Source organism: Crinia signifera, chromosome 5 (assembly GCF_055691185.1).
Source record: "Crinia signifera chromosome 5, ASM5569118v1, whole genome shotgun sequence".
NCBI classification, from domain to species: Eukaryota; Metazoa; Chordata; class Amphibia; order Anura; family Myobatrachidae; genus Crinia; species Crinia signifera.
Genome location: NC_139221.1, coordinates 61,719,464 through 61,746,086, shown reverse-complemented (window position 1 = coordinate 61,746,086; position 26,623 = coordinate 61,719,464). Strand labels below are relative to the sequence as shown.

Sequence of the window (26,623 nt, the reverse complement as noted above, 5' to 3'; positions counted from 1 at the left end):
CACATTTGACAAAAGAAGCCACTATATTTGAAATTTTCCTGATAAAACAATGTATAAATATATTTATTTGTATGTAGGGCCAGATTTACAGCTGTCCGCAAAAAGTGGCACGGACATAACATACATGTCCCAAGCTATTTCTTGTCTCTTTTAAATCATATTAGCCTGAAGAGCCTCTTTAAGATATACACTGCTCAAAAAAATAAAGGGAACACTTAAACAACACAATGTAACTCCAAGTCAATCACACTTCTGTGAAATCCAAATGTCCACATAGGAAGCAACAATGATTGACAATCAATTTCACATGCTGTTGTGCAAATGGAATAGACAACAGGTGGAAATTTTATGCAGTTAGCACGAAACCCCAAATAAAGGGGTTGTTCTGCAGGTGGTGACCACAGACCACTTTCTCAGCTCCTATGCTTTCTGGCTGATATTTTGGTCACTTTTGAAAGCTGGCGGTGCTTTCACTCTAGTGGTAGCATGAGACGGAGTCTACAACCCACACAAGTGGCTCAGGTAGTGCAGCTCACACAGAATGGCACATCAATGCAAGCTGTGGCAAGAAGGTTTGCTGTGTCTGTCAGCGTAGTGTCCAGAGCATGGAGGCGCAACCAGGAGACAGGCCAGTACATCAGGAGATGTGGAGGAGGCCATAGGAGGGCAACAACCCAGCAGTAGGACCGCTACATCCACCTTTGTGCATGAAGGAGGAACAGGAGGAGCACTGCCAGAGCCCTGCAAATGTGCATGTGTCTACTCAAACGCTCAGAAATAGACTCCATGAGGATGGTATGAGGGCCTGATGTCCACAGGTGGGGGTTGTGCTTACAGCTCAACACTGTGTAGGACGTTTGGCATTTGCCAGAGAACACCAAGATTGGCAAATTCGCCACTGGCACCCTGTGCTCTTCACAGATGAAAGCAGGTTCACTCTGAGCACGTGACAGATGTGACAGAGTCTGGAGACACCAAGGAGAACGTTCTGCTGCCTGCAACATCCTCCAGCATGACCGGTATGGCAGTGGGTCTGTAATGGTGTGGGGCCGCACAGCCCTCCATGTGCTCGCCAGAGGTAGCCTAACTGCCTCAGACCCCTTGTGAGACCATATGCTGGTGCGGTTGGCCCTGGGTTCCTCCTAATGCAAGACAATGCTAGACCTCATATGCAGGGCCGGATTTATCACTAGGCCCGTGAGGCACGGGCCTAGGGGCGGCACCTGTCATGGGCGGCAGGCTGCGACCATCAGCTGCGGCCAGCCAGGCAGTCAGAATTGACAGCGCCAGTGATTGTGCGCTTCCCGGCTGTCCTCAAAGCTGTCCTCCCCATACCGCAGCACAGATCGGATCTCTTCCGATCTGCAGCACCGCGCTCTGCTCCCTCCCCGCCGCGCTGATTGACAGCTGAGCTGCTGGCACCCTGTAACAGTACAAGGGCAGCCGAGCGACGGCTCAGCTGTTAGATAGTGGAAGCAGCCTGCGCGCCTCTCTCAATGAGTGGCTGGGTGCGAAGGAAGGCTGTCCAAAGAGGCGGGATCTGGGCAGTGTCTGCTGCCGTGGTAAAGAGTGGAGGAGAGGCAGACTCTAGTTCTACTGCTGGGCTGACTGCATTTCAAGATGAGTAAGGCAGTCAGTTCTTATATCTAGGAAGGCTTTGGGTTATATATATATATATATATATATATATATATATATATATGGGATCATTTGGTCTATTGCATTATGGTCGAAAGTCATTAGGTCGAATCCATTAGGTCGACATGCTAAAAGGTCGACATGACTGTAGGTCGACATGGGAAAAGGTCGACATGATTATAGGTCGAAAGGTCATTAGTTCGACAGGTCATTAGTTCGACAAGGTCATTAGTTCGACATTGTCTATGTCGACATTCACAAGGTCGACATGGGGTTTTTCACTGTTTTTTTACCTGAATGTCAACACAGTCGACATGGACACAGTTTAAAGTGCACTGCATCCCCTCGCATCGCTCGCTGCGCTCGCGATGCGTCGGGCACGGTGCCTCGCTACGCTCGGCACACTATTTTATTCTCCCACCACGCCCTAGTGCAGTGGTTCCCAAACTGTGTGCCGTGGCTCCCTGGGGTGCCTCGGGACACTTGCAGGGGTGCCACGGGTTGGTGGTCCAGGACCAATTCAAATTATTTATGATCAATTATTTATGGATAAAACCAGTGCTGGTGGCTGCCAATCATAAAATGTGTACAATCAGAAGCAAATCCTGCCTTTTACCACATAACTGAACCTAAGAAGCACATACAAACACAATCTACTTAATTTTATATATATATTTTGGGGGGCCTAGGGGTGCCGTGGACAAATTCTGATACTCTAGGGTGCCGTGATTTGAAAAAGATTGGGAACCCCTGCCCTAGTGGATGGTAGGGCATGAAATACCGCCTGTCGGCACATGTTGGCTCAAAAAACAGTGAAAAACTCCATGTCGACCTTGTGAATGTCGACATAGACAATGTCGAACTAATGACCTTGTCGAACTATTGACCTGTCGAACTAATGACCTTTCGAACTAGAATCATGTCGACCTTTTCCCATGTCGACCTAGAGTCATGTCGACCTTTTAGCATGTCGACCTAATGGATTCGACCTAATGACTGTCGACCATAATGCAGTAGACCAAATGACCGTACCCCATATATATATATATATATATATATATATGTGTGTGTGTGTGTGTATATATATATATATATATATATATATATCAACCAAACCCCTTCTTTTTCGCGCTAAATTCTGAGAGATTATTAGTTTGCTGCCTGTTTCCACAATACCCCTGTTGGCTGAGGGGAATTAGAAAAGATACGAGAACAAGTGTGGAATGGCGCACTTCTCAACTTTAGTCCATAATATAGTAAACAATGTCCATAACTTGGTGTTATTCTCTTTATTAAAAGTCTTTTTAGACAAAAAGTGCTGTTTTCACCCAACGCGTTTCGCCCAACAAGGGGCTTCCTCAGGGGTATCAGCTGGATAAGTGTTCACTTGTCTGGCTCAGCCAGACAAGTGAGCCAGACAAGTGAACACTTATCCAGCTGATACCCCTGAGGAAGCCCCTTGTTGGGCGAAACGCGTTGGGTGAAAACAGCACTTTTTGTCTAAAAAGACTTTTAATAAAGAGAATAACACCAAGTTATGGACATATTATGGACTAAAGTTGAGAAGTGCGCCATTCCACACTTGTTCTCATATATATATATATATATATATATATATATATATATATATATATACAAACAAATTTATCCAGGCAAATGGAAAAACAGGAGGCGGCACTCAGCGTGTAAAAAAGGTATATTCAATCACATCAAAGCATAGTGAAAAAAATCAATCAACCACTCAGCCTGTACGTCAACGGTTTCGGAGCTGGCGCTCCTTCATCAGGACAGCTGATAAGTGCAAAATGACAGCATAGCAAAATCATGCAGAAACAAACAAGTCTAATGCAGGTTACACAGTTTAAATAACAAGAGGTGCACTTACGTGATTATTGCGCCGCACTGAGCCCGGGGACAGGCATCCGGCGGGGGGGAGCCACGTGACTTCCAGCGTCAGCGTGGTTGTCAGGGCAACCCGCTGGCGTCTCCTCCGGCTCTCAGACGGCGGCTGTGAAGGGTCATTAAGGAATGCACGTTGCTTGTCAGCATACGGATGCATTCAAAAGTGCAATCTACGTGGACATATAAAAAAAGGGGAGATAATAGAAAAATTTAAAAACAGGGAATGGCACAGAGCGTCTGATAAACAATGGGGAAGTGGTACCGTTATTTGCAGCGCAACAATCAGCATATGTGTTACTCATGTTGACACTATACATGTCGACAAATATCAAAATACAGTACATTTATAAATATACAAGACAATAGAGCATATTTATACTAGCGGACCACTATTACCACTGTGGGTGAATATCACCAAAGAATTCATATATATTTTCCGGGGGCTTATTATACTTTCCTGGCTGTCATTTGATGCAATGTTTTTTTAAATATATTTTTATATATATATTTTGTGATTAGATGGACTTTTAAGGTATATAAGCATTTTACAATATAGCCCCTTCATAACATGAAAAATGAAACATTTTTATCACCGCCATGCAGTATTACAATATTTTTATGTTTTAATATTATATTAATATTAATATTTGAGGATTTAGAGATGGACTAGATTTTTTAAAAATCACAGAAAGATGTTAAGGGATGTTTTTTCATTTAGGCCGTGAGGTGCTGCAGTGTCCAGAACGTGAATCCAATATGTTTCGCGTTGTAACAAACGTTTATGTCTGTCTCCCCCACGTATTGGCATGGGGACATGTTCTATAATTTGGTAGCGTAGACTCGCTAACGTATGTTGATGGGCCTTGAAATGGCGGGTGACCGGTTGGTCGATATCTTTGCCAGCTAGGCAATTCTTTATGGCTGACCGGTGCGCCGCTGCCCTTTCTTTGAAGGGGCGGCTGGTCTGGCCGACATAGTAGAGCCCACATATGCATTTGATGATATAAATCACATAAGGGGTAGTACATGTGACTACTTGTTTTATAGAATATTTGTGGCCAGATCTTGGATGTTTAAATGAAGATCCTGTATCTAAATATCGGCAAGCCGTACAAGTAGGGCATCTATAGCACCCTGGTGCTTTACTTTGTGTACCACTGGGCAGAGATGGAGTGAGATTTGTTTTAACTAGAATGTCGCGAATGTTGCGGCCTCTCTTTAAGCTGGGCATCAAGGAGGACTGTGCGAAACATGGCAGATCTTTGTCTGAGGTCACCAGTGGCCATGTGGCATTAAGGACACGTGGGAGTGCCGCACTGGTAGACGAGAACGTGGTCACAAATGGGATTTTTTTCTTTAGGTCTTTAGGTCTGCTGGCTGATAATAGATTAGACCGTGGAGTATTTAGTACTTCCAACTTACAATAATCACGTAAGTGCACCTCTTGTTATTTAAACTGTGTAACCTGCATTATACTTGTTTGTTTCTGCACGATTTTGCTATGCTGTCATTTTGCACTTATCAGCTGTCCTGATGAAGGAGCGCCAGCTCCGAAACCGTTGACGTACAGGCTGAGTGGTTGATTGATTTTTTTCACTATGCTTTGATGTGATTGAATATACCTTTTTTACACGCTGAGTGCCGCCTCCTGTTTTTCCATTTACCTGGATAAATTCGTTTGTATATAATACCTTGTGGAAGGCACCTTCACTATCTTCCTTATTAGTCCAAGTGCCGGTCCCCATCGCCACGTATATATATATATATATATATATGTATAATATGTGTGTATATATATATATATATGTATATGTATAATATGTGTATATATAGGTGAGTTGACACCTGGGGCCCTATAAGTATAGCATGATATGCATGTACCAGTTGTCACCCCTCTTGATAAAGGTGCAGAGGCACCGAAACGGCCGTCGAGGAGACGCTGTTGTGAAACTTTGCTGAGAATGCTAAGTATAGCCTCACTTATGCCTGTTGGGTGTTTATGAATTGTTTTTCTGACATGATCATGGCTGATCTTATTGTTTGTCCTTGGACATTAAATTTATATTGATTTTTTCTAATTTTGGACTGGTGCTGGTCTTTCAAATTGATTTTTGGATAACTGTGAGTCTATATATATATATATATATGTATGTATATTTATATGTGTGTGTATGTATGTATGTATATTTATATATGTCTTGATACGTTACCATTTATGACTGATGCTGTGATATCTTATTCCTGAGTGCTGTCCATCCTCTATATATACAGTATATATATATTACACATAATGGCAGAGAATGGATGGCACTCAGGAAAATATATCACAACATTGCAGTCTTAAATGCTAACGTATCGCCCCTTTATCAAAACATATATAAATATACATATATATATATATTGTGTTTGTACATGTATATCCAATGCATACATGTATACGGTCCACTGACATTCAGCATGCCGATTCCAGCATCCCCAAGGATGCACCCCCCAACTCTCCCTCATCTATAGCCTAACCATCCCCACCAACACCCCACCAGCTAAATCTAACCCCCCTCTCCCACATTTGAAATCTAAACCGGCCTTCTAAGTGTTTAAACCTACCCCCTAGCCTAAACCTGGTATGTGGCACAGTGTGTAATGGGCATTATGGTGTATAGCACAATGTGTAATGGTGCAGTTTGTATACAGAGCTCTAGCTGGTGCGGGGTATCTAAAGGGCGGCCAAAAATGTTGTGCCTAGGGGCGGCCTGACCCCTAAATTCGCCCCTGCTCATATGGCTGGAGTGTGTCAGCAGTTCCTGCAAGACGAAGGCATTGATGCTATGGACTAGCCCGCCCGTTCCCCAGACCTGAATCCAATTGAGCACATCTGGGACATCATGTCTCACTTTAGTCCAGGTCTGGGAGGAGATCCCTCAGGAGACCATCTACCACCTCATTAGGAGCATGCCCAGGCGTTGTAGGGAGGTCATACAGGCATGTGGAGGCCACACACACACTACTGAGCCTCATTTTGACTTGGTTTAAGGACATTACATCAAAGTTGGATCAGCCTGTAGTGTGTTTTTCCACTTTAATTTTGAGGGTGACTCCAAATCCAGGCCAATTTGATTTCCATTGATAATTTTTGTGTGATTTTGTTGTCAGCCCATTCAACTATGTAAAGAACAAAGTATTTAATAAGAATATTTCATTAATTCAGACCTAGTATGTGTTATGTTAGTGTTCCCTTTATTTTTTTGAGCAGTGTAGTGAGGCAACTATCCTAATAAACCCCGGAATGTCCCAGACTGAGCAAGAATCTTCCTGGATGACATTTTGGCTCTTGTTTACATGGATGCAATTCCTGGCATAACTCACCTGAGGTTTCAACATGAGTAATAAAAGACATAGCAGTCACATGAGGACACGGCAACACCATGTTTGTGCAAACTCTTCCAAATAATTGCAGACTTTAAACTGAATTGCAACGATATAATGACATACTTCCCCGTTGCAGCTTACTTTTATTACAGTCCAGATTGACAAGAGAATCAGGATTACAACAATGTTTTTATTTTCCTTTCTTTGTACTGTGCAGCAGATTACATAAAAATTGTGCAAAACTACACATTAATTACCATAATATGTCATAAATGGTGATTTGCTTTTTGCAAGCAAACTATGTGTACTTTGGGAGCGTCCCAGTGGTGTCAGAAAGCATGTCATGGTACAACGATCCCTTTTTAGCCGCACTGTTGAAAGCTGTGACTTGCCACATGGCAAACCATGGGATGGTACCACAATGAAATGATCCAATGTGGAGCACATCTTCAGACCGTGGTTGGCACATTTCACACGGCAACTGGCTGCTCCCATCCTATGGAATGCCCTTCCCACACACAATAAGACTCTCTACTAGCCTCCAAATGTCAGCTACCCTCCGCTTGTCCGTCACGGCTCCATAAGCATGAGAACGCCCATAAAACGCTGGGCGTTCCCATGTGCCAAATGGGCCGCACTGCCTTTCGGGGGGCTGGGAGGGGGACTGGATTTTTGAGTCCCCCATTATGTATGAATTGCCATCATATATAAAATTATTTCTGTATGGATCTTTTTATGTGTTCTCAAAATGAGGGCAGATGTACTTGGAAAGTGATAAAGTGGAGACAGATAAAAATAGCAGCCAGTCAGCTCCTAACTGCCATGTTAAAGGCAAAAAGAACTGGACCAGATTGTTTAGTACTTTATTATTCTCCACTTTATCACACTCCAATACCGCTTTTACACTGCCAAAACGTTTAAAGAACCAGTATTTTTAAACGGTATTTAAAATGGGTCTGAGCCTTCACATTGCAGTAGATTACCGTTTCAAATACCGTTTAAGTACCATTCACATCAGTCAACCCGTTTAATCCCCTGAACACGTTTCAAGGCAGAATGCAGGGGACAGCCTATCACAGGTCTGTAATTTGTTGTTTTTACTAAATACCGTTTCAGAGCCATTCTCACTGCATAAAAACGGCTCTGAAACATGTAGGACTCTGCTTTTTAAACGTGTTGAAATACCGGTTAACTTTAACCGGTAAATTAACTCTGGCGCTTTCCCACTGCACCCTTAAACGTTTTGAAATGGGAAAAAAATGGCAATATACCGTTTAACAAGTGCAGTGTGAAAGGGGTATAGAGCTTAGTACCTCTGGCCCTATTTCCCTTTATTCTGATTCCATTCAAAACTTGTCTGATACAACATTAGGTTTATTCATTATAAGTAAACAACTTTAACATTTGTGGAAAAAGAAAAAGTACACTGTCGCCCTTTTGATATCAGTCTTATTATTCAGATACTTGGCAGAAGTTGCTGCATGCTGCTATATTTGTAAGAAGTCGCACCCACGTCTAATGTCAATAAAGGTAACGCATGAAAGCACACAACATGCAGATTCACGAATGTTGCAGCGCTCGTGTATTTTAATGAGTCAACCAATCTATACAGTAAAAAATGTATTTATATCACATAACAAACAATAAAAACTGTAAGTGAAGATCACTTTAAAAACAACAAGTGGACCAATTGATATAACCTGCTCTGGTAGACCTCAACAAGTGGAAAGGTGGAAAAAGGAAATGGAGTCCAATTTGTATTCCCAGTAGGTCGCTGGAGGTGTCCCGGTCCAATGAGGACTTGTTAACTTTTGGGGATCCTCTCTAAGGTGCGTTATAGTTATTGGTGGGATAAGGTGTTCCAGTTGAGTTCCAATGAGCCACTATAATTAACCCAGTCAAGGGACTGTAATGTCTGAACAGAAAATCTACAGACGGATATCTTGAGACATACCTGCCAGCTCTCCTGGCAAACTCTCCTGGCTTTAGGAAGTGTGCAACTCTTCTACATGCCACCACTTCTGGAGTCAGCAGGGATACAATCACACTATCAGCAGTACTACAGTTCCATTCCACCCAACCGGAGCTCAGACCTGCTGGAACTGGTAAGTATGGCTTTAGAATGGGTGCCACGAATTTAACAGAGTAGCTTCCCCACTGACGTTCTCCAGTATGCATATTGCACAGGAGGTCTAACAACAACCTAGGAATGTTTGACAGCTTTTATATTCAACAGTCCCCCCCCCCCATATCATAATATTTCTTATCACCCCCAAAACTTGTCATTGCCCTTACCTATGCCCATGTTATGCCACACAGTAGTACACCTAATTCATATTATGCCTAATAGAACTGGAAGGTGTACATAATCAAGTGCAATTTACTAAAATGTTCCATCCTAAGCTCCTCCAGGGTTGAAGATATTTAAGGTGGAAAGCAAAATTTAGGGCACCACCGAGACAGTATTTTGTCAAATGCCAGCTGCACTGCTGACATGGAGGTGGCAACCTACATTGGAGTGTGCCCAGAGCTGGATTAATAGAGCTGGTGTCCGGCACTCGTAGATAAAACATGCTCAACTTGCTCTGGTGCCCACCTTCCTTTAGGAAAATATATATAGTTGTTGCTGGCTGACAGTCAAAGAGACTTTCATCCAATAAGACACTATACAAGTGTAAGTTTGAAGTCAACGTTTTGGGCTGTTTATCAAGACAAATCTGTGATTATACAAGCCGTGCAAAGGGGGGGGGGGGGGGGGGGCGACGCGTGAAATATGCCCTTGCTTTTCACAACAGTATATACAACACTGGGTGAGGAGCTATGACATGTGGGCTACTGTTCATGCACGCTCTGTTCTGCTTCTTTCCTCACCAATGTGACAGATATATGTAAAAAAAAATATTTTAGGATATATCCAGAGCGCTGTTCCTATATATTCTATATTCTCCAAATGGTTTATGCTGAGAGGAACTAGATACCTCTGTCTTTCCTTCTTGGTTCCTCTCCGACAGCTGGAAGCCATCAGCCAGTCCAGTCCCATACTTGTCTACTTTTGAAAACTAATTTCAGGGAGATTATAGTAGTAGCACAATGTTCATGTGGCACAATATTGAGGAGACATGTCATGCTCCACCCAAAGGGTGTGTCCAGCTCCATGTATTGGCATATCTCAGGATTGTGTCCTCCATTGGCAAGTGCAGTATTAAATGCTGCATATGCTGAAAAAAAATCTATGAATAATGTTCCATTACACTAGGCCGACTTGTCCTAAAGACTGGACCATACTTACCTACCCTCCCACAATTCGCAGCCTTTTGAGTCCACCAAACCCCGCCTTGCGAATGTTAGCCTGGCCGCTACCCATTCCTGGGCGATTCCCTTGTAGGGCCTATGAATGGATGTTAAGCAGTAACATCCATTCACAGGCTAGGGGAATCCACCCACATCATTCGATGGTCGGCAACCATCGAATGATGGCAAAGGAGCACGCATATAAAAGTGACTCTCAAGTCACTTACATATGCGTGGCTGCTCAGGAGGATGTGGGCAGGCAGCTGACATCCAGCGATGTCAGCTGGCCACCCCCTGAACCATCGGGGCATTTGCATGAGAACGCCCAGCGTTATCATGGGAACGCCCATGAAACGCTGGGAGTTCCCATATGCTTATGGCCCGCCCTCACACTTGGGTGCATGCTCCCAGTGAACACCCTGTTCGCCATGGCCGCATGCACCCTGTGTCTGCATAACATTGCAAAATATTGGGAGAGTGAATGACCCAGAATAACCCCCAGTTAGTGTTAGGGGTGCACACGCACACCCCCTAATGCTGCGCTCACCCTTATTAACACCTCCCTGCCCCTAGCAATACCAGCAATACCTTTGAACAAAGACTTTTTATAAATGTAATCCACCATAAATCAATTATGTGTGTTTTGCATTGTTACTTGTACTAGACCATTGTCATTTCACTACATACCGGCATCAGGGCCGCCAAGAGAAATCCTGGGCCCCGGTAAAACAATTTCTTTGGGCCCCCACGGACAGAGGTCCCCACACACCGTGCCAGTGCTGCCTTCCCCAAGCAGTCGCAGGGTCTGCGGACCTGTTGTTGCGCCGCTGCTTCCAAGGCGTATACAGGGACAGTGAAAATGTTCTCAATAATGCCTATTACACATGTCACACACCCATTACATATTATACTACATGCCATAATGCCCATTACACATTATGCCACACACCGTAGTGCTCAGTACACATTATGCCACACACAGTAATACCTATTTCATATTTTACCACATGCCATAATGCCCTTTATATGTTATTCCATGCACAATAATGCTCATTACATATTATGCAACACATTGTAATGCCTATTACATATAATACCACACATTTTATGCCACATAAGTTCCGCTTACCTAAATGCTTGTTGCTATAGGTTTCGTGCTTGATGCCAGGGGTTAACATGCTTGTTGCCATGGGTTTACATGTTCTGCCCAGAGTTATATGCTCTGCCAGGGGTTAACATTCTCTGCCAGGGGTTAATATGGAGTTACATGGTCTGCCAGGGGTTAACACACTCGTTGTTATATAGTTACAGTACATGTCCTGTCAGAGGTTACATGCTGACTTCCAGAGTTGGATCTCAGCCCCAGCAGCATGCAGGGAGGCAGCAGGCACAGAGCAACCAGCGACCCACCTTCCACCAGGACATGGATGTGGAACAAGGTCTGGGACTGCTGGGCTGGAGACATGGCACCGGCACCTGCTGCAGCTGGTGGCGGCTGGGATGGGAAAGTGAGGAGCAGGGCAGGCAGGATGCTATGGAGTTGGCGATACTCCCATGAGAGGTGGCCTCTCTCTGTTCCAGCTTCTCCCGGCACCCAGGGACTACATAATACATACACAGTATTTAAGTATCCTCCTGTCACGGAGCCACGGTAAACTCCCTAGTCACGTGGCGGGATCTCAACAGGCCCTGGAGCCAGAGAGCAGAATAGTTCTTAGAAGGACCTCTGTAATGCTGCCGTTCCCCACGCCAGCCCACGCCCGTGCTCCCTCTGCCGCCGCTACAAAGCTATGGCGCACTCAGACCCAGCGCACTCACCACCAATTTTTTTTTTTTACACTGTGTGTGTGTCCGGACCCGGGCCCCCCTGACAGGCCTGGGCCCGGGTAAACTGTACCTGCCCCCCCCCCAACTCGGCAGCCCTGATCGACATCATCCACATATGTTTGTGACTTTATTTGCAGGTACTGTTACACAGAGTAATTAGAAGATTAAAACTGAAATAGGCAGGAGATTATGGTGTGGCTGAGAGACGTTTTGGACATGCCCAATATGTGGTGCTAGACACACCCCTTTGATGGTGCACCCCCTTATAAAATGTGCTGCGCACGCCTATATTTACTATGCTCAGTCTAGGCCAGCACAACCCCATTCTCCATATCCAAGTATAATAGGATTAATTCAACGACATACAAAACATACAAATGTGAACAGTAAAGAAATGAATTTCTTACACCCGGTACACACAGGGCGACGGAGCAGGGTGGTGAGCAATCTAGTTAAGCACAGATCACTCAGCACACAGCGCTTCACCATGTGTGTTGAGCAATCTGTCATGGCCAGTGTTCTCAATTGAGAGAACACAGGGGATGACGAGATTTATGCAGTATAATTCTAGACAGACGATAGCGAAGCACGGGACCGTGCATCGCCGTGCTGGGGGCCATACACCTGGAGCGATCAGTGCTTCATTTCGAATTGTTCTAGACAGATCATTTACACATACACACAACACACACACACACACACACAATTGTTATATATCCGAATGAGCCCAAATGTGTTTGATTAAAGCAGTTAGCTTCATGATGTGCAATTGTCAAGACCGAGAATCACTTAGTAACTGTGCCCTGAGGATTATCCTTCAATCCTTGAAAACAAACCATTATAAACTGGAAAAATGAACCAACATGTATGGAAAATCTGTAGTTCAAATTATACAAATCCGTTTATTTAACATCTATAGCTGAAGTCTCCACTGCCCCCTTGTGGAATACAGATGTTTTCCAGACATCTCAAAGCCTTAAAATTGTTCAAATGTAAGAAAAGCAGTCGGGGGGAACGTTTCTATTTATGCATTGGGCCCATTTATCATATAATGTTTGTGGCTAATTCTCAGTTTTCGGGGGTTAGCTACAAATATTAAATATCCCCTGAATGTATGCAGGAGGGACAACAGCAGGAATCTCCCATCTCCCATTCCCTGCCGCGCAAGCAGCCGCTCCCACCATAGGTTACTATCAACAAAGGTCAGCATCGGATTGGGCTCCTGGGCTCCCTCCATTTCTATGGGCTGCGGACCGTGCTGCCTGCGGGAAAGTGCGGTCAGCAGGGTCGGCCAGGGGTCAGCACTAACCTCGCATGCGGCACCCCTGTCCCTACATCCGCAGGATGATACATTCAACCAAAAAGATTGCATATTGCAATGCGATCCTGGCCAGTAAATGCATATGCCCAGGTAACATTGCATATGCGATCCAATGATAAATGGGCCCCTGTCAGTCTCTTACAGTGGAACATGCAAAAAACAAATATCCCTGGAAACTGGCACCTGTACACAAGGGCAGGATATACAAAGCATTTGCGATACATCCCACCACAATTCGCATTGATACTAATCTCAAGTACTAACATATGCAATTAGTATTACAAATGGCAGCTCTTGCGATAAGAGCTGCCCTTTGTGAAGCAGCCGGCGGGGGGGGGGGGGGGGGGGGGTGGTGGTGAATGGGTCCCTACAGCTCTCCCCCTCTTGCTGTGCCCAGCTGCCTGATGCTCAGATGGCTGCACTGCAGAGACTGTCTGTCTACTCCTCCTCCCTGTACCCAGAAGGGGGATATTCTGGGGCTAGGGAGGCAGAGGTCACTGGTCTGGGCAGCACAGCTGGAGGCTGCCCGGATATCAGGTGAAGGGGGGGTGGCGTAGGTAGTGTGGGGCAGTGGGGCCATTGTGGCGGGGAACACAAAATTAAGTGTAACCCCCCTGCGATAACAGGGTTTTTACCACATTTTCTGTTCAGTACAATTCAATTTGCTCTCTAATAAAAAGTATACATAAAAACTGCTCACAGGTAAGATAGTTATTATATATACAGAATAGACTGTAAACCAGGGGAACAGAAACAAAAAAAACTAAGTATTTGAAGTGGAATCCAGAAACATGGCTCCTAAGATGAGGACATGTTAGAACTCACACCTTCTCACTCTATTGTAACAGGGAGTCACTCTGACGTTCCCTAGTAGAACACACTTGTATACTGTTGCTGTGGTGACGGCTGGGTCAGAGCTGTAACTATTTCCCAGGTCTCACAGCTGACTGTGGGCTCTCAGAGGGGGAATGACTGGTAAGTGATGCCGGTGCTCAGACACCAGAAGCCCCAGGGCGATCTGTAGATCTGTGTATGAATAAAGGGCACAGCTATTAATCTATGTAAATTTGTGGACCTTTGTGGGTTAGAAAGCTCCTGTGAGTAATCCGTGGCACTTAACAGGCAGAAGACATATAGAATGTTAATGCGAAGTCTATTTGTAACTTTGAACAAAAGATAGGAGCCCTCCATAGTGCGTATATCAGAGCAAAACTTGTTTATTCACAAACATATCCTCGAAGTGGGTGGTAAGAAATCACGTACCAAATGAGGCGGTATGACCACCGCAAGAATAACAGCGTGTTAGTGCATGGATGCCCCCATGAAAATGCTACGCATTCCCCTGGAAACACAGGTGGGCCAATGCCTGCTGGGGCGGACGGCTGGCAGAACAGGACATCAGCGCCAGCCACCTCTTCGGTGGCCACCGAAGAAAATAAAAGTCAGTTGAACTTGAGACTGACTTTTATTCCCAAAGCAGAGAGAAATAATTTGATGGTCGGCACCCATCTAATGATGTGTCTCCCCTTCAGCTGCATGCGAGGGGAGGTGTTTGGCTACATGTTACTGAGGGAAAGAAAGGCAAGATCATGCAGTTTACACTGGCACGTACTATCAGGGAGCGCAGTGGTGTGCACTACAATAATCAACACTTTTTTATATCAATGTAAAAAATTTATTTAAAATAAATAAAAAACAATAATTTCAATACATTTAAGTGCACTTCATAAGTTTTTTGCAATTGCAAGACAAAACAAACAAGACTAACAACATTTAACACATAGAGGCTTTTTTAAGCATATTTCAACTAATATGAGGCTGGATATATTCTTGGAATGTCATTCAAGGCAATGGCTTTTTAGCAAGGCTTTTTATAGTTACCAGTCCCGCATAGTGGTTGGAGAAAAATTCTCAGAGATGGTGTGTCCGGCTTAGTAAGTGTCCATATTGTGGGTACACAACTTGCCTCTGTGTAATTAGAGGAACTCTCCTGTTCTGTACGGAGAGATGATGATAGCTCTGCAGCACCAGTGTATATGACCGCTGCTCCGGATGATAAGGGCAGCGAATCTGCGGTGGATAAACCTGGTAATCAAATGGTCAGTGGTCAGCAACAAAACGCGTTTCTCCGCCTCAGGGTCAGCGGCTTCCTCAGTTGTGCTGACATTGGTATGTATAGCGCTATTTATAGCAGTCCCGTTCGCGGGGTTGACACAGCCGCACTTCCGGGTTTGCGCTCCACGCCTCGGTTTCAAAAGGACATATTTATAATCTCTCGCGGCCATCTTTTAGCTGCGTTCCAAGCCTCGTTTTAGGTTAACACATAATGACAGTCTCTCGCGGCCATTTTACTTTATATACCAAGCCTCGTTTGTGAATATATTGGCCGTCTATGAGACCAGCTCCAAGCCTCATTTTGGGAGCCGTTTTTTATTGTATACTTCCTGCTTTCCACTTTAAAGCCTGCTGTTTACATAATGCCTATATTCCATACCTCATATCGATATAGCCTCAACATAGACAAAACGAACAACAATTAACATATAACAAATAACAGATATACATAATTTATACATAATTATAAAAACGAGTATATATAATTTCTTCATAATTTTCTATATATAACTCTCATTTAGAATTAGTGGTGATTTCTTTATAAGGATGCAGACTACTACCACTAGGTGGCAGTAATTATTTCTTCCATGTTCTTCCACAGGATACAAACAATTCATCTTTTCAATGGACCATAATTTAGATTTTATATATTTTAATAATAATGACACATTTTTACATAATTTTGCATAATTTATCTAGTTTTAATTTCCAATTAATTAGGTCCACATAGGATATAGAGAATACAGAGGATATAAAGAATATATAAAAAATATATATAAAATGTATATATATAGAGAATATGGCCCATTGGGTGAAAAATGTACAGGGAGATAGCTCTCACTTTCTCTCTCCACTAAACATTATTCAACTCAATGCTGTCATTGAGGCCCAACGGATTCAGAGTTCTAAGGCAGAAGATCCAGTATGCCTCCCTTCTACATAACTGGACATATCTATCGCCACCCCTTGGGGTATTTTTAACATGTTCAATACCTATCATGCGAATCCCATTAATATCCCCATGTTGACAACCCGCCATATGTCTATACAAGCTGTTACTTTTGTTCATTTTTGTTATGTTACGCTTGTGTTCCATGAACCTAACATGGAGGTTTCTAATGGTGCGGCCCACATATTGCAAGCCGCATCCACAGGTTAAAAGGTAAATGATATATTTAGTCTTGCAATTTATAAATTCATTAATAACGAATACTTCTCCAGAAACATAAGAACAAAAATTTATAGTCTTCTTAGCGCAAATAGCACATGAGGAACAGACCCCCCCCCCCCCCCCTCCTCCACAGACATGATACCCCACAGGTTTTTCGGGCAGCCATGAGGATGGGTTACCAACCCCCTCCTTCCTATAAAAACTAGGTGCAATCTTGTTCTTCAAATTCCTAGATTTTCGGAATACTACGGTCTGGCCTATATCCACTTCTTTGTTCAGAATCTCATCAGCTTTTAGAAGGTATACATTTTTTTGTACTATATTTTTTATTTTCATTGCTTGGGTGTTGTATTTTGTTACAAACACCGTTTTTTTCCATCTTTCCTGATGTTTTTTTGGTGTTATTGTCCTCCCTACTTCACTCACTCCACTTTTTTCCTGCAGTAGCTCCTCCCTTTTCATCTCTTTTACAGTTTCTAGTGCCCCATTTAAGATTTCTTTCGGATATCCCTGTTCTTGAAATGATTTATTTAAATCATTTCAAGAACAGGGATATCCGAAAGAAATCTTAAATGGGGCACTAGAAACTGTAAAAGAGATGAAAAGGGAGGAGCTACTGCAGGAAAAAAGTGGAGTGAGTGAAGTAGGGAGGACAATAACACCAAAAAAACATCAGGAAAGATGGAAAAAAACGGTGTTTGTAACAAAATACAACACCCAAGCAATGAAAATAAAAAATATAGTACAAAAAAATGTATACCTTCTAAAAGCTGATGAGATTCTGAACAAAGAAGTGGATATAGGCCAGACCGTAGTATTCCGAAAATCTAGGAATTTGAAGAACAAGATTGCACCTAGTTTTTATAGGAAGGAGGGGGTTGGTAACCCATCCTCATGGCTGCCCGAAAAACCTGTGGGGTATCATGTCTGTGGAGGAGGGGGGGGGAGGGGGGTCTGTTCCTCATGTGCTATTTGCGCTAAGAAGACTATAAATTTTTGTTCTTATGTTTCTGGAGAAGTATTCGTTATTAATGAATTTATAAATTGCAAGACTAAATATATCATTTACCTTTTAACCTGTGGATGCGGCTTGCAATATGTGGGCCGCACCATTAGAAACCTCCATGTTAGGTTCATGGAACACAAGCGTAACATAACAAAAATGAACAAAAGTAACAGCTTGTATAGACATATGGCGGGTTGTCAACATGGGGATATTAATGGGATTCGCATGATAGGTATTGAACATGTTAAAAATACCCCAAGGGGTGGCGATAGATATGTCCAGTTATGTAGAAGGGAGGCATACTGGATCTTCTGCCTTAGAACTCTGAATCCGTTGGGCCTCAATGACAGCATTGAGTTGAATAATGTTTAGTGGAGAGAGAAAGTGAGAGCTATCTCCCTGTACATTTTTCACCCAATGGGCCATATTCTCTATATATATACATTTTATATATATTTTTTATATATTCTTTATATCCTCTGTATTCTCTATATCCTATGTGGACCTAATTAATTGGAAATTAAAACTAGATAAATTATGCAAAATTATGTAAAAATGTGTCATTATTATTAAAATATATAAAATCTAAATTATGGTCCATTGAAAAGATGAATTGTTTGTATCCTGTGGAAGAACATGGAAGAAATAATTACTGCCACCTAGTGGTAGTAGTCTGCATCCTTATAAAGAAATCACCACTAATTCTAAATGAGAGTTATATATAGAAAATTATGAAGAAATTATATATACTCGTTTTTATAATTATGTATAAATTATGTATATCTGTTATTTGTTATATGTTAATTGTTGTTCGTTTTGTCTATGTTGAGGCTATATCGATATGAGGTATGGAATATAGGCATTATGTAAACAGCAGGCTTTAAAGTGGAAAGCAGGAAGTATACAATAAAAAACGGCTCCCAAAATGAGGCTTGGAGCTGGTCTCATAGACGGCCAATATATTCACAAACGAGGCTTGGTATATAAAGTAAAATGGCCGCGAGAGACTGTCATTATGTGTTAACCTAAAACGAGGCTTGGAACGCAGCTAAAAGATGGCCGCGAGAGATTATAAATATGTCCTTTTGAAACCGAGGCGTGGAGCGCAAACCCGGAAGTGCGGCTGTGTCAACCCCGCGAACGGGACTGCTATAAATAGCGCTATACATACCAATGTCAGCACAACTGAGGAAGCCGCTGACCCTGAGGCGGAGAAACGCGTTTTGTTGCTGACCACTGACCATTTGATTACCAGGTTTATCCACCGCAGATTCGCTGCCCTTATCATCCGGAGCAGCGGTCATATACACTGGTGCTGCAGAGCTATCATCATCTCTCCGTACAGAACAGGAGAGTTCCTCTAATTACACAGAGGCAAGTTGTGTACCCACAATATGGACACTTACTAAGCCGGACACACCATCTCTGAGAATTTTTCTCCAACCACTATGCGGGACTGGTAACTATAAAAAGCCTTGCTAAAAAGCCATTGCCTTGAATGACATTCCAAGAATATATCCAGCCTCATATTAGTTGAAATATGCTTAAAAAAGCCTCTATGTGTTAAATGTTGTTAGTCTTGTTTGTTTTGTCTTGCAATTGCAAAAAACTTATGAAGTGCACTTAAATGTATTGAAATTATTGTTTTTTATTTATTTTAAATAAATTTTTTACATTGATATAAAAAAGTGTTGATTATTGTAGTGCACACCACTGCGCTCCCTGATAGTACATGCCAGTGTAAACTGCATGATCTTGCCTTTCTTTTGTTCTGTCTGAGTTACACATACTCTGACAGGGAGCAGCAAGGGTGTGCATCAGTGGGACCTCTCAGATACATAGAGACCAGCGCTTCTATACAGCCCTCTTTTGGGCATCCCCTCTTTCATGTTACTGAGGGGATTCGGCGGTGAGGGGGGTTGGCCAGCCTGCTGGCAGCGTTAAGCCAATCGCTAAGCAGCGAGCGACCACTGCTTAGCAAGCTGTGTTGAATCACCCACATAATCTTTGCGGTTTAGTCATTTTATTAATGATGGTTACAGTCATACTTACCTACTCTCCCAGAAGGTGCAAGAGAAGGATTTTTTTGGGGCACTTCCTAGTTAAGTGGGTAGCATGGAGAGATAATACCCTGGAATTGCTGGTCCGTACATAGGGGGTGATACTTGCCTGCATTTGAAACCTCATCTACGGGAGAAGCCCAGAGGGGAAACTGTGGTTGTCAGTGCTGGGAGCAGGGCTGACCAACACATCCCTAAGCCATCATTTAGCCCCGCCTCTCCATACGGCAACACACTTCCCTGGGTGATCTCATCATCACGCCTGCTTCACTAGGAAGCGGAAGATCTGGCCACTCACCTGTGGGTAAGGGGGGGGGTCTGCCCAAAAAAAATATGGCATTGGCAATGATGGCTTTATTTATGCAAATCATGTACAATTAGCCCCGCCTCTTCCCCCACAATTTTCAGCATTTTGTTGTGATGGAGGTGTTGCCATAACATGATTCACTTTCGCACCAGATAACATGATTCACTTTCGCACCAGAAGTGGTCAACTGCATCTCTACTCTTCTCCCAGAGAGGATAAATATGGTATCAGTACAATATATCAAGTCCAAATAATTCTAAATTTAAATGTTATTGCTATATATTTTGCAAGTACAAAACGATGAGCCACACAACTGAATATCCCTGGTATTAGTTATGTACTGTAACAATGCTTAGTTAAGCCAACATATGCACAATACAAGGTCCAAAAGCAGTGGCAGTTTTTACCTATGGGCTGCAGGGCTGAAGCCCCCCAGGTAAAATCAGCCACTGTCTCTGCCTAAAGTGAAGCCAGAAGTCCTACCTGTCAGTCACTCAAGGCAGTCCCATACCCTCCAACATGACCCATTCCATTAGGTACAAAATGGTCTATTCCTGCCAGTGGCAGTTACAGAGGATTGACTGCAGCACAGTCCAATATTCAAAAAGGGGAGCCACTCCTAATGCCACTCCAAACATCACTGGCAGTTGATGTGACTCCCCCCTCTTTGAATTTTGCAACTGACACTGACAGGGAAGTCCAGGAACAGAGCATTGTGTACCTAATGGAATGGGTCATGTTGGAGGGTATGCAGTCCCATTGGGAGGTGTTCCCTCCCCCTGGGATGCAAATGCGCGGCAGCGCCCAAATTCGGTTTCTGCGCATTCGCAGTACTGCGGACGATACTGCGCATGCGCCAGACCCAGGAACCTGATTAAGCCTCCAGGGGCTGCTGCAAAGGCAGCCCCTGGAGGCTTGTATGAAGTTACTGCGCATGAGCTGGCCACGTGCAAGGGAACGGCATATGAGACCGGAAGGACAGTGTGGGGAGAGCGGCAGAGGCTTCATAGCATCCTGCTAAACTGGGAAAAGTCGCTAAACTGGGTAAAATATGCTCAGTGTGTATGGACCTTGAGTTTATTTTTGGTCGGCTTGCTCAGGGCTGGAGCTATTCAATTACAGACCTAACTGGTGCCTCTAGACTACAATTAATGCTCATTAGTGCTGGCACGTGCGTCTATGTCACCTAGTTTTCTTCTATAGATTTGAGATGTTGTAACTACCTTAAATGGACTGGGGAAAAATACTACATTCAGTAAGAGTGAGTTCCTACTTCATACTTCAAATCTGAAATTTTCAGATAGAGGTCTAGCAGTCCCTATAAAAATGGTGTTGTTTTTATTTATTGCAGAAATATTTAAAAAATCTTTTAGTTCAAAAGCTCTGAAGTCCAATATGGAATCTACAAGCTTCAGGTGAGTGTGTACTAATACATTACACAACTGCAAACACTAATGTATGTCCTTTGGTAATCAATTAAGTCAGTTTTTCTCAGCTACCGGAAAATAAATGGACATTACTATTCAATTGTAGCCATTTTTGGACGCTTACTAGTCATGTTTCACCGATGCAGTTTCACTTTTTTTTTTCAAAGTTAAAACTGCATTGGTGAAGCATGACTAAATAATCATCCGCAATTTCAACAAAAACACATGGATCAGCGAGTGATTCTCTGATCCACTCGTTTTTTTGACTGTGCCGGATTTTTTGACAGTCAAAAAATCGGCACTTTAAATGAATAGGTCGAATGCAAATTTGACCTAAAAACAGCGAAAAGTGCAATTTTTTTTCGACTGTCGAAAAATCCGGCACGGAATTGAATACCCCCTTTGTGTCCTCTTCACTTTCTTAATAAGTACGTACGTTTCACAAAAAGTATATTACTGCAAGTACGTTATGTTTATTAAGATAATTATTGTGATCATTTTGGATTTGTATATTTTTTTTTTCAGAAATGTGGAATCATTTTTACTAGTTGAATCGGAGTACATAAAGAATCTTCAGAAACAAGTCTATCTCCTAGAACTGGAGATATCATTCTTATATCCTTTCTACAAGCCTAGTGCACATAAATAATGGATGCTTATTATTAAGGATTGGTTTTAATGAATGCTTAATTACAAGTCACTATATATTTAACTAAGACTTTATTTATAAACAAATGTTCAGTGCTCACACACGGTAAGATTTTTTTAAACCTTAGGGCTGTTTCCGGACGATTAGAACGACAACTTGTTTCAAGACTTACTGTGTGCTCGGGCTTGATGACAATCCGATCCCTTCAGCAGACGGAAAGATCAACGAGCCATCGTGCAGGATCATGGCCACATTTTTTTATGTGTAGGCATGATGAAAGATTTGGCCGTGTCCCGGCACTGGCATTTCCTTCCCGCCGCTTGCCGCACCTCCACACTACTGCCTTTGGCAGACCGAGAGAAAAGACCGAGAGAGAGGATAGCAGCGAGCAGATGATTTCAAATGAATAGGATGGCTGTATGCTAGCGACGGGGGTGCGGAGGTGCAGCGGCGAGGTGCGGAGCAACAGACCCCAATAAGCCCTGATTATGGCCACACTGAACGATTGAGTAAACCTTTTCCAACCCTTCAGTGTGTGGCCATGATCAGGGGTGTTCTGGATTTCAAAGAAAATTGTATAGATATTGGATTTTATCCAATATCTATCCATGCGTGGGCACTTTTAAGCTTCCTTACTTTCTTACCGCCCTATCCCGGATCTTATCACCCAGGATCGCTTTGCAATATGCGATCCCATTAGCAGCATGTATTAATCGGCACCCGCAGGAACAGGCGCAGTGGAGGGATCACATCCCTGTGAGGTGCTCTACCAGTTACCAGGAGGGCTCTGCACTTGTGTGACTGAGCTGCACACTTCCGGGGATGGGAACACATTGCAATGGCCAGTAATGCGCTGTGTAGCTCATAGGCTACAATGAGCTTCCACCATTTTTAAATATCTGTAGCTGCGGAGGCCAATATATGGAATGCTTCCCATTGGTAAAATCGGGCAGCATCGCATCCTTTATAGAAACATATGGGGATGCGGCTGCATGTGGGAATGGAGGGATCTCAGCAGGTGTCAGACATGGCTAACCCCAACACACACAGACAAATATATGTGTATATATATATATATATATATATATATATATATATATATATATATATATATAGTTCCAGATTGAGCAGCACTTCCTCAACAGCTCGCAGAAAGAGGGGGTGCCATCCAATACCTTCAATGGGTTAATAGATGCGTCCAGACGGCGGCACTCACCAACAATAATTTCTCACAGAGGCAGTTTGTCGTTTATCAATGTTTCGAACCTTTTAATAACGGTTCTTCATCAGGATACAAATACACAATGCATACAAAACAATATTTATACATACCCCAATCAACCCTACACCAATCACCAACATTTGATTTTGGCGCCATTCCGCCGTCCACGAGCGTCAGCATGACCCGCGCACCAATTGCGCATCATCACGTCTGCGCCGGTCCGGCGTCAGGACGCCAGAAACAATCTGTGTTGCCATAACAACCATAACACCGTACCCAGTGGTTACTGTGAATGCGCGTATATATATATATATATATATATATATATATATATATATATAAAAAGGGAGAGAGAGAGAGACGGCACTTGGGCGACTTGGAAGAAATAAAGACCACACAGAAAAACCTGTGTGTGGTCTTTATTTCTTCCAAGCAGTGACGTGCGGTGAGGACATTGCCTGGGGAGGCACCGGCAGCAGGGGGTACTTGCGTCAGCCTTCCCCCCCTCCCCGTCCCTGTCCCCGCACTGCCGCGGTTGGGCACAGGCAGCAGGGGGTACATGCGGGAGCCTACTCCCCCCCCTGCACTGCCGCGGTCGGGCACAGGCAGCAGGGGGTACATGCAAGGAGCCTACTCCCCCCCCCCTGCACTGCCGCGGTCGGGGACAGGCAGTAGGGGGTACATGCGGGAGCCTACTCCCCCCCGTACTGCGCCACGTTCGGGCATGGCACAGCACAGGCCTCTCCCCCCCCCTCTCCCCTCCCCTCCCGGGCGGACTCACCTGTCCTCTCGGCTGTGGCTTTCTCCCAGCAGCGCCGGACTCAGTCCCCGCTGCCCGCGCTGCTGCATCCTCTGCCCTGCATGTGTGTGATAGGACAGCGGATCCAGCACTGGATCCGCTGGCCCAATCACATCTGGGGGCGTGCATTCATACTGGTGCCCCTGTCATTGCGGCACCAGTATGAATGCCGCTTCCCCATTCATTTTCAATGGGCTTTTACAGCCCATTGCTGCACCCTGCCCCCTGCCCTCCCCTACCCGCCCCCCGCTGCCCATAGTTTTAATGTTAACAGCGGGAGGCACCTCTCCCGCTGCCTCCCACCTTCACATGCAGCAGTGTTAGAGGGTGGGAGGCAGCCGGAGAGGGAGAAATGATGAAAATAATAAAAGAAGATATATAAATATATCTTCTTTTTATTATTTTCATCATTATGACAGGGGAGGCTCTGCCTCCCCTGACTGCACGTCCCTGCTTCCAAGTCGCCCAAGTGCCGCCTATCTCTCTCAACATATGTGCCAGCCTAGAACCAGCCTGAAGCAGAGGAGGGCACAGGGTGCAAGTACTTCTAATAAGCATTTTTGAGTGCCGGCTTTTCTCCTCGACAACCACTAAAGTTTTCACTGTTTTGCAAGTCCTGGAGTGATGTTTCTTATTTCACTTGGGAAGTTCTCCCACGGAACGGGCACCCGGGTAGGCATCTGAACGCTATCCTGGCAGCTGGGCAGTGGTGGACTCCTTCTCCAGTATCTCTTTTCATATATTATTATATCATACCTCCCAACTGTCACGATTCCGTCGGGACAGTCCCGATTTTCGGGTCCTGTCCCGACGTCCCACCCGCGGCAGGCATTGTCCCGCTGCGGGGGGTGGCAGTTGGGAGACCCCCCAATCTAGTAGAATAGACGCTGTGCGCATGCGCACAGCGTCTATTCTCGTATGAAAATGAGGTCGCGGCTAATTAGCATAAGCCGCGCCCTCATTTGCATACGCCCCGCCCCCTTTTCGGGCGCTCGCGCGTCTTCGCCGCGCGAGTGTCCCTATTTCCTCCGGCCAGAAGTTGGGAGGTATGTTATATGTTGGACCCCCTGTCTATTATATATGTCCTTTTTACCATTGATATTAATGGTGAATCAGATTTTCTTTGCATTGTGCTGTTCTTCTCATTACCACCAGGTGGTGCTAGTACAACTGCTTTTGTGTGATAATGCATTGCAGCCACAGAGGCCCATTAACAAACAGTAAGCTCACATGCCATATCACATCAGCTGCTGCATATATTTCTAGAACAAGTAATAGAGATAAGGGCAATTTTTGTATCACCGCAGTAAATGGTTGTAGTAAATGCAATCTTACAAGTCGCACCTAGATACAAAGGGGCTGTTCAATGGGACAGTGTCAGTGTGTTTGTTAAGGGAAGGATTGTCCGATGGGGATGTCTCTGTTGTTGATAATGTGGATGCAATGACTGCACATAGGGGGTTATACTGGTTGATTCACAAGGCTGCGAATTTGCAGCCTTGCGAGTTCACCAGATGCCGCCTGCCGAATGCTGGTACACCCAAATCATTCGATGGTTGCCGACCATCGAATGATGTGGAAGGTCCACACATATCTAAGGTTACTCTCAGGTAACCTTAGATATGCGTGGACATTCGGCAGGAAGTGGGCGGTCAGCTGACATTCGGTGATGTCAGCTGCCCACCCCGACACCCACGTCATGGGCTGATCACAATGGGAACGCCCATGAAACGCTGGGCGCGACTACCTGCCGCCGCATGCCCCCCGCCCACAGACTTGGGTGAGTGTACCCGGTGAACAGTCTGTTTGCCGTGGCCGCATGCACCTGGCATATGCAAATGCGCAGAAATGCAACTACACATGCCCATAGAGAGAGGACCACTTTGTCCATTCTCTTTACCTGCTGCCTCGTGTCCTGACCATCCCTGCCATGCTTACTTCTTGCCTCAGGTCTCCTTATCTGCACCTCATGTCACCTGTCTCCCCCTCCCTCTGGATCGGGCTTGTCCGGCCTGCGGCCCTCCGGCTGTTGTGGGGCTGCAGTTCCCATCATGCCTTACCACAGTTCTGCTATTAGGTAATGCTGGGGCTGTGGCGGGGCATGCTGGGATCTGTGGTTTCACAGCGGCTGGAGGGCCATCAAATAACTTTTTCCTGTTCGCAAATAAAAAGTCAGTCTCGATTACTTTTATTTCCAACGGAGATGGCCGAAAAGGGGGCATCAGCCACCCACCCCAAGCAGGCATCGATCCGCCTGTGTTTCTAGAGGAACACCCAGCGTTTTCATGGGCACCTCCATAAAATGCTGGGTGTTCCCCTGCTGCCAGCCCCTGCCCGTGCGAAGGTCTGCACATGGGCATATTAGCCAATGAGCATACGCAGACCCGCCGAATACGGCCCTGACTGATTGGGTCAGAAAAGCCCATAGTCCTAGAACTCAAATGTTATAATAAAGAGTTATAGACAATTGACTGCAATCTGCAGAATCGCTGATTGCAGCCAAGGCTTGGTTGGTTGGGGTC

General features: G+C 44.4%; 1 long non-coding RNA gene across 1 annotated transcript; it reads left to right on the top strand.

Moving 5' to 3' along the window:
• Positions 1 to 14,223: 14,223 nt before the first annotated feature.
• Positions 14,224 to 22,082, top strand: LOC146079465 (uncharacterized). Its single transcript, XR_014474546.1, has 3 exons — positions 14,224 to 14,320; positions 21,356 to 21,419; positions 21,957 to 22,082. It is a non-coding gene; the product is annotated as an uncharacterized LOC146079465 (long non-coding RNA).
• Positions 22,083 to 26,623: the final 4,541 nt, after the last annotated feature.